The sequence below is a fragment of the Anastrepha obliqua genome, chromosome 6, assembly GCF_027943255.1.
Source record: "Anastrepha obliqua isolate idAnaObli1 chromosome 6, idAnaObli1_1.0, whole genome shotgun sequence".
Classification (NCBI taxonomy): domain Eukaryota; kingdom Metazoa; phylum Arthropoda; class Insecta; order Diptera; family Tephritidae; genus Anastrepha; species Anastrepha obliqua.
In genome coordinates, this window is record NC_072897.1 from 17,270,950 (window position 1) to 17,278,983 (window position 8,034).

Below are 8,034 nucleotides of genomic sequence, written 5' to 3' on the forward strand. Positions count from 1 at the left end.
GAGCGCAAAACGAAGAAAGACTTTCTGAACTCTCTCAATCCGATTAGACAGACCTATTTGGTACATGCTGCGATACTCCTCCATTTTTTCCTTTTAAGTGCTTTGTCAGTGGCTTAGCTATTGTAGCGTAATCTTGAATAAATTTCCTGTAATATCCTGTTAATCCCAAAAAACCCCTTAATTGTCGTAAAGTTTTAGGTATGGGATAAGTTTTTATCGCTTCCAATTTTTTTGGGTCTGTTTTAATAACCTTATGAGATACTACGTATCCCAGAAATTCAACTTCTGTTTCTATAAACCTTGATTTTTCAAGAGATATTTTCATATGAGCTTCCCTTAATCTTTCAACTATTTGTTTTAACTGCTGAATATGTTCTGTCAATGTCTTCGAAAATATTCTAATATATTCAATATACATTGCCAAGTGTTTACCGATATATTCACGTAAAATATCATTCATTGCTCTCTGAAATATACTAGGGGCATTCCTTAGCCCAAATGACATCCGTAAGTACTCATATTTCCCGTTATTAACTGAGAAAGCCGTTTTTTCAATATCACCTTCCTGCATTAAAATCTGATGAAATCCTGACTCTAAATCAATTGTTGAAAAATATTTGGATTCCCCCAAATTCGAAAGTATCACCTCAGGATTAGGCATGGGGTATCTATCTGATATTGTTTTTTCATTTAATTTTTTAAAATCTATGACCAACCTTAGTTTAAGACTTCCATCCTCGTTCATTCTCTTTTTCGGAACAACCCAAACAGGAGAATTATAAGGACTTTTGCTATTCCTTATTATACCCTTTCTTAGTAAATTTCCAATTTCCTCATTAACAAAATCATTTACAGACACAGGACATGGATACTGCTTCGGCCATATGGGTTTGTCATCCTCAGTTCTAATTTCCGCTTTTATGTCTGTCCTGAAAGGCAAATCCATGTCAATGTTCTTATGTGTTTCCTTTATAATTCTAATAATATCCTCTCTCAATAGAGGAATATTAAAACCTTCACTTTCACCAATATTTTTTTCATATTTCTTAGAAAATTTATTCCTCATTTCCAAATTTTCAACTTCAAAATTATTTAATATAACATATTGCTGGAATGATCTATATTGCCGGTATTACCTTCGGCGGGCGCTTTAGGACTTCCGTGTCCCAAAGATTTTAATATCGTTCCCGATTTTCCTATACAATTATCCTCATTGTTACTTAAAAAACGTAGTTTTTCTGAATATTCGTTCCCATAATTAATTAACTCCTTTTCCATATCAATCTTAGCTCTAATCTTCTTCAAGAAATTAACTCCTATCAAGAAATCACTTTCTAAATTATCTATTTCATAAAATCTTTCCATACATCCCAATAGATGTACGTTATGAAACAAATCAATGACGGTCGAACCAGGAATAGTCCTTACCCTCTTCTTAATTGCTAATTCCTGTCCATTGTCATACACTCCCTTTCTAATATAACAACTAGTAGCACCGGTATCTATTAGTATCCTCATTACTTTTCCGGTTTGCAGATCTGTCCGGAATATGTAGGGCAGGTGGAAGTTTGACCTAAAAAGGATTTTCACTAATATTATTGATTCTCTGAGCCTTTGCAGGTGGTTGACCACTAAAGTTTGTATTATCATTTCTTTTTATCGGTGGATTAAACCTATTTCCAGAGAAAGCATTACCCTGTTGTGATCTTGCAAACATCCCTCGTTGCACCACAGGAGCATTACAAGATGAAGTATCCATTAGTTCTGGCTTTGAGAAATTTACATTTGTATTCTGTCTTACTTGTGGATATCTCAAATTATTTTGGAACACCATTTTTTGATCACCTCTAAAATAATTTTGATGATTTCCATTAACATTATTTCCCTGGTTTCGAGCTCTAGAAAAGTGCAATGCAAATTCTGATTGCATTTGATTTGATTGAAGCTCCTGAGCCTTAGCCAAAGCGTTTGGTAAATCGACTGGAGCCAATGTGAAAAGTATCTGGTTAAGTGGAAGACGTAAACCGGTAATAAATGTCCTCAGAGCAGTTTCACGATTCTTAATATTAAGTTGGTTTGTTATTTCTGAATTAGTACCATGCGTCATTATGGTCTTATTAATTAGTAAAGTTAATTTACGGTTTACTTCATTATAATAATATATTAGGGATTTTGATCCTTGTCTTAAAATACTCATCTCTTGATCAATTATATGAATTGGTCGTCTGTCAGCATATGCAAAGTTCAATCTAGCAAATATGGCCTCTAAATTCAATACAGCCCCATGATTAGTCAAAATATCGTTCGCATCTCCTACAATTTTATTTCTTAATATAGTTAGTGCGCCAAAGTATCTTCTGCTACCTTCAATATACAAACTCATAGAATTTTTTGCAGCCTCTCTCCAACTCACATATGATTTACCTGAAAAAACGGGCAAAGATCGAATTATATCCAAGCTTTCATTACACATTAATGCATCATCAATAGTCTGAGTCCGATACTCAGTTACCTGAGAAGCTGTGGTCAGAGCCCTAATTTGGTTATTCAATTGACCTATTTCAATACGTAAGTTTGCGGTGTGAGTAGCTATTAATCTAGCTATATCTTCCGCAGATAAATTATTCACTGCCATTCTTGCAAATCTAAATATTATATCGTCCAGTGTATAAACATTTTTTCAAGGTCCTTTCCTTACCTTTTGCACTTATTCTCTTGATAAATCTTTCACTCAATTACACTTTTTCACTATCTTCTTATTTAAATGTGGGCACTTAGACTCTTTGTGATTATTGCCACAGTAACTGCAATAATACAGACGCACGTATTTAGGGGTACTTGAACTATTTCCCATTTACCTTATTTCTACGGGTTATTTTATTATGATAAATTAACTTACATTAATATACTCCTGATTCTGGTGTCGTCCTTTGCTGGTACTTAGATTCTTTGATTGTTGCTTTCTGTTTCTTTCACAGCTATTTCACTGCGGTTTCCTTTCTTACTGCTATCTGGTCCTGCGAGATTTTTCTACTGCTTTGTGGTCCCGCGAGAATTTTCTACTGCTTTGTGGTCCAGCGAGAATTTTCTACTGCTTAAACTTTGTTTTTAAAAAAAATTTTCTCGAAAATTTATTTTTTTCGTCCAATTCATGGGGTACTTTTTTTCAAATTTATTAATATATTTTATTATCACCGACCGTATGCCCTCTCGCACGAGGTATTTGCTTACGGTTGATGCTCCTGGCAGGATCGCTAATTAAAGTTCTAACGCGGGTGAGCGTTAAAAAATAAAACGCTTGCTTCCAAAGTCAAACTTGAAGTGAGTATTTTATTCCTACGTTATTTCTTTTATACAAAATTTTTGCTTATTCTATCCTTAACAAATAATTGTTTATGTTTACAATAAATCTTTCACTACTGGATGAGCTTATTTCATCATCCTCTAATTTGTGCTTATGCTAGCTTTAAAAAGTACTTGACAAATAATTGTTTATGTTTATAGTAAATATTTCACTACTGGATGAGCTTATTTCATCATCCTCTAATTTGTGCTTATGCTAGCTTTAAAAAGTATTGCTTATTGTAATTCTATCCTTAACAAATAATTGTTTATGTTAACAGTAAATATTTCACTATTGGATGAGCTTATTTCATCATCCAATTAGTGCTTATGCTAGCTTTAAATATTTGCCGTTATGCGGCTTACCAGAGTAGGGTATTAACTTGCATGCGCAGTCTTAAGGGGGGAAGCTGGTCTAGAATTTTGAAAAAATCGAAAAATTTTTTTTTGTCTTAAAAGGTGCTTTAGGGTCTTAGAAATAATATACCAAATGAGGGATGCCAGCAAAAATGTCTAAATGCCCAAATTTTTCATTCGACGGCAGTGCCTCGCAGGTATGATTTTACAATACTTACAACTTTAAACGCGTTTTTCTCGAAATCACTTTTTTTAAACTGGCCGAAGACATAACTCGAACAAATCTTTACCGATTCTTACGAAATTTTGACAATACATTCGAAATAGCTTCCTCCGGAGACGTACGTAGGGTTTTTTATTTATATTACATAGTTTTTTTTTTAATCAACAATTTTATGTCGCTCTTTATAGTGAAAATTGTAACTTTTTGTTCAAACGTGCACCATTTCGCGAAAAAACAAAATATCGAAAAAATCCTACGTACGTCTCTTTCTGTTGTTATATAGAAACTAAAAAAATTTTATTTTTTGATCCAGGACAAAAATTAAGGAGTTTACGTCTTCGGCAATGGACCCACTAGAAAAAAAGGCGCCTTAGGAGAACTACTGGACAGCGGCCATTTTGAAATTAATTCAGACGAAAAATGTTGTATTTGTACCATGAAAGCTATATTATTAAACCTATTTCACAGATTTTCGATTGATTCCTTTGTTGAGTCAAAATAAATTCATAAAATATGCCCATTTTTTGCGCTCTAGACCAGCTTCCCCCCTTAAGCTAAACGTGCACATTTAAAAGTAAAGTGATGGAAATAAAGTAAAGCAAGTGTTTTGCCATTAATTTCGGTGTTTTATTCAACAATCCATTGATCGAACTCAGAGAGTTATTGTAAGAGATTTATTTGAATTTTAGCGTACGAAAATTCGTAACAATTGGTGTCAAAAGTGGGATTGTTGAATAAAGTCCCAGGAACGGGATCGAGAAGATGAGCGAACTCAAAGTTCAGTAGCTTAAAATAGAATAAGAGCAGCGTGGCTTATTTACTACTGGGAACAAGGCAGAGATACAACTACGGTTGTGCGAGGCTATGGAAGCAGAGGGCGTCAATGTAGACGAAGATGTGTTCCAGCTAGAAGCTGAGGAGTAATCGACCAAAATGAAGGAGATGGCAAAGCCTACAGGACCTTCATCAAAAATTCGAAAATTTCTAAAATGTCTCTGAAAAAGTCATCAGAAATGTCATCACACATTTAATCGAAAATGAGATCGTATTCTTTGCAAATATAATCGAAAAAGTCACAAATATTATCGGAAATGTCATCAAAGGTGTTATAAATGTCAGCCGAGTTGTCGTTGAAGTTAGATGCGCAATTGGAAAAACAGAGTACACGGATTTCAAAGTTAGAAGCAGAAAAGACGGATATGGCGTCGCAACTATTTATAAACGATTGAGGCGAAGGTACATGCAGTGAAGACTCGTCTCAATGAATTGCAATTGAATGGTCGGAATATGTTAACCAGTGGTCGACGGCACAGTACCATTCCCGATATTTAGGAGAAGGAGACTGTGGGACAGGCGAAGTGTTGGTCATGGAATCATAATCGTGGGAAGGACAGTAGTGAAGACGGAAAAAGACAAAAGGGTTCCAGTAAGGGTCCTAACTAGTTTCAAGTCACCAGTTATTGTGGATAAAGGAGATGTAATTGGGAAAGGTAGGGATGTAGAAGCAATAGTAAACTTCAATGTACCACTAGGCAGCGAAGGTTACTGACAGGGGGAATTTAGGGTTAGCGATATTGAGAAGACAGCCTTCAGCATAGGGGATGGGTTGTGGCAGTTTTCTGAGATGCCTCTCGGATTGTGTAACTGATCAGCAACCTTTGAGTGCCTGATGGAGCATGTGTGAGGGGACTTTACTGGAAAACGTGTTTGGTCTATCTGGATGACATTATCATCATGGGTAAAAATTTTTACGACCATCTGAAAATTTTGGAAGAAGTCCTTCAGCGCGACGTCTCCGTGGGATTACGATTGAATCCGAAAAAGTGTGCCTTATTCAAAACAGAAGCCACGTCTCTTGGACATAAGGTAGCAACCGAGTGTTATAAATTGGCCACGACCAAAAAATGTGCACGAAGTGCGAAGTTTCCTAGAACTGTGCACGTATTACCATGGTTTTTTTTCCAGGATTCTCAAGTGCTGTCACTCACTTAGAAGAATTGCCCGTTTGTGTGGCACAAAGAACAGGATGAAGCGTTCTAGCATTTGAAAGATCTTATTTGTAATGCGCCTATGTTAGCGTATCAGGTCGCGGGAGAAAAATTCATTGTGGATACAGATGCCAGCGCATACGGAATAAGTGGAGTACTGTCACAGAGCATCAATGGGCAAGAAAAAGTGATCGTATACTAAGTACTGCGCGACCAGACGAGAACTGTTAGCTGTGGTTGAGTGCGTTAAACATTTACAGAATTACTCGTATGGTCAACGACTCCAGTTAAGAACCGACCACGCAGTATTGAGATGGATAAACCAGTTCAAGCATCCGGAAGGAAAACTTGCACAGTGAATCGAAAGACCGCAAAATTACTGCTTCCAAAAGGGGAACACCATGGAAATGCTGATGCACTATGTCGGCGACCTTGTGCTATAGAGTGTAAGCATTGTTCCAAAGTCGAGACATCTGAAGGGATAGTTGTGGTCGAATAATGCTGTTGCAACCCGATGGTGAGTGGGAACCAAGCGTGATAAGAAGAATTCAATTGAATGATGCTGACCTGGGAAAGATTAAGGAAGCAAAAGAAGCTGAAGAGACACCATCTAAATATTAAATGGCGAAAGAAAACCCTGTGACTAAGACGTATTGAGTACAGTGGACTGGACTTAAAGAAATCGATGGAGTTCTACATCGCATATGGGAAAGTGAAGATGGAAACTATTCCCGTGATATAGTTATAGTTCCTAAGTCCAAAACTCCATCTGTGTTAGAGGAATTCCACAATGGGTCAAGTTGAGGCCATTTGGGTATCACTAAAACGCTGGAGAAGATTAAGCAGCAGTTTTACTGGGTAAATTGCATAAAATCAGTAGCCATATGAATGCGAAATTGCGCGGAGTGTATGGCAGCGAAAGGTTCAAACGGGAGAAGTCATGAAAGACTGCAGCAATATAATCCGGGTTCACCATTTGAGCGAGTGGCTATGGATGTTGTAGGCCCTTTTCCAAAAAATGATCACGGCAACAAATATGTTATGAACTACTTCAGTAGTGGCCAAAAGTATACGCTCTACCCAACCAAGAGGCCGAAACCATTGCTGAGGTTTTTGTGCAGCGTGGGGTGACTCGCTTTGGAGTACATATACAGTTCCATTCAGACCAAGGAAGGAACTTCGAATCCGAAACATTTAAATAGACGTGTTGATTTCTGGGAATTAAGAAAATATCTACAACTTCTTGCGCCCCAAATTTGATGGAATGGTGGAAAGATTCAACCGCACTCTGGAGGAGCACTTGCGAAAGGTAGAGGGAAAGTGCAAACGAAATTGATTCAAACACATTCAATGTTCTTGTTAGTTTATTGCTCAGCTGTGCATGAAACTACTGGCCAATCACCTGCTAGGACCATTTCTGGAAACTATTCAAGGCTTCCGGGTGATTTATCGTTCGGAAGAGGTGTCGTTCTTACAATGGAAGAAGTTAGACATTGGGAAACAGAGCATTATGACATGGAAGAAATACACCTTCTTGTGAAGCAGCATGCCCAACTAAAGATCAGCAAAATGAAGGACAGATTTGACCGTGCTGTGAGCTCCGAAGGATTCAGGGAAGGTAGTGTGGTGCTTCCTTATAATCCGCAAAGAAAGAAAGGGATTTCTACAAAACTGCAAGCGTCATTAGAAGGTTCATGCAAAGTGATTAAAAGATTGAATAATGTGGTGTATCGTATACATCAATACAAAACTAGACAGGAAAAATTCAAAATAGTGTATCTGGAAAGGTTGGCTTCATTTAGATCGAAAGTTTTGGTATCTAATCGGGACGATCAGACTTAAGCGGAGGGCAGTGTTACAACTGCGAAGTTTCGCTAACCGACTGACAACAATAGCATGAATTAGCCTCGATGGCTGCAGCAGATAGTAAGACAGTGAACGCTTTCTGGGTCTACCGCTATATGAGTTGGACGAAGATGACAGGTGACTAGTAAGCTGCTGCTACAACAGAGCTCTCCAAAAGGTACCAGAGAGATTTATTTGAATTTTAACGTAAGAAAATTCGTAATAATATAATATATAATAATATTTATAAAGTAGCAGAAGATTTTCGTAGTGAAGTAT

General features: G+C 37.0%; 1 pseudogene; it reads left to right on the plus strand.

The window, feature by feature from the left end:
• Positions 1–4,504: 4,504 nt before the first annotated feature.
• On the plus strand, positions 4,505–7,450 carry LOC129250187 (uncharacterized; annotated as a pseudogene).
• The last annotated feature ends 584 nt before the right edge of the window (positions 7,451–8,034 follow it).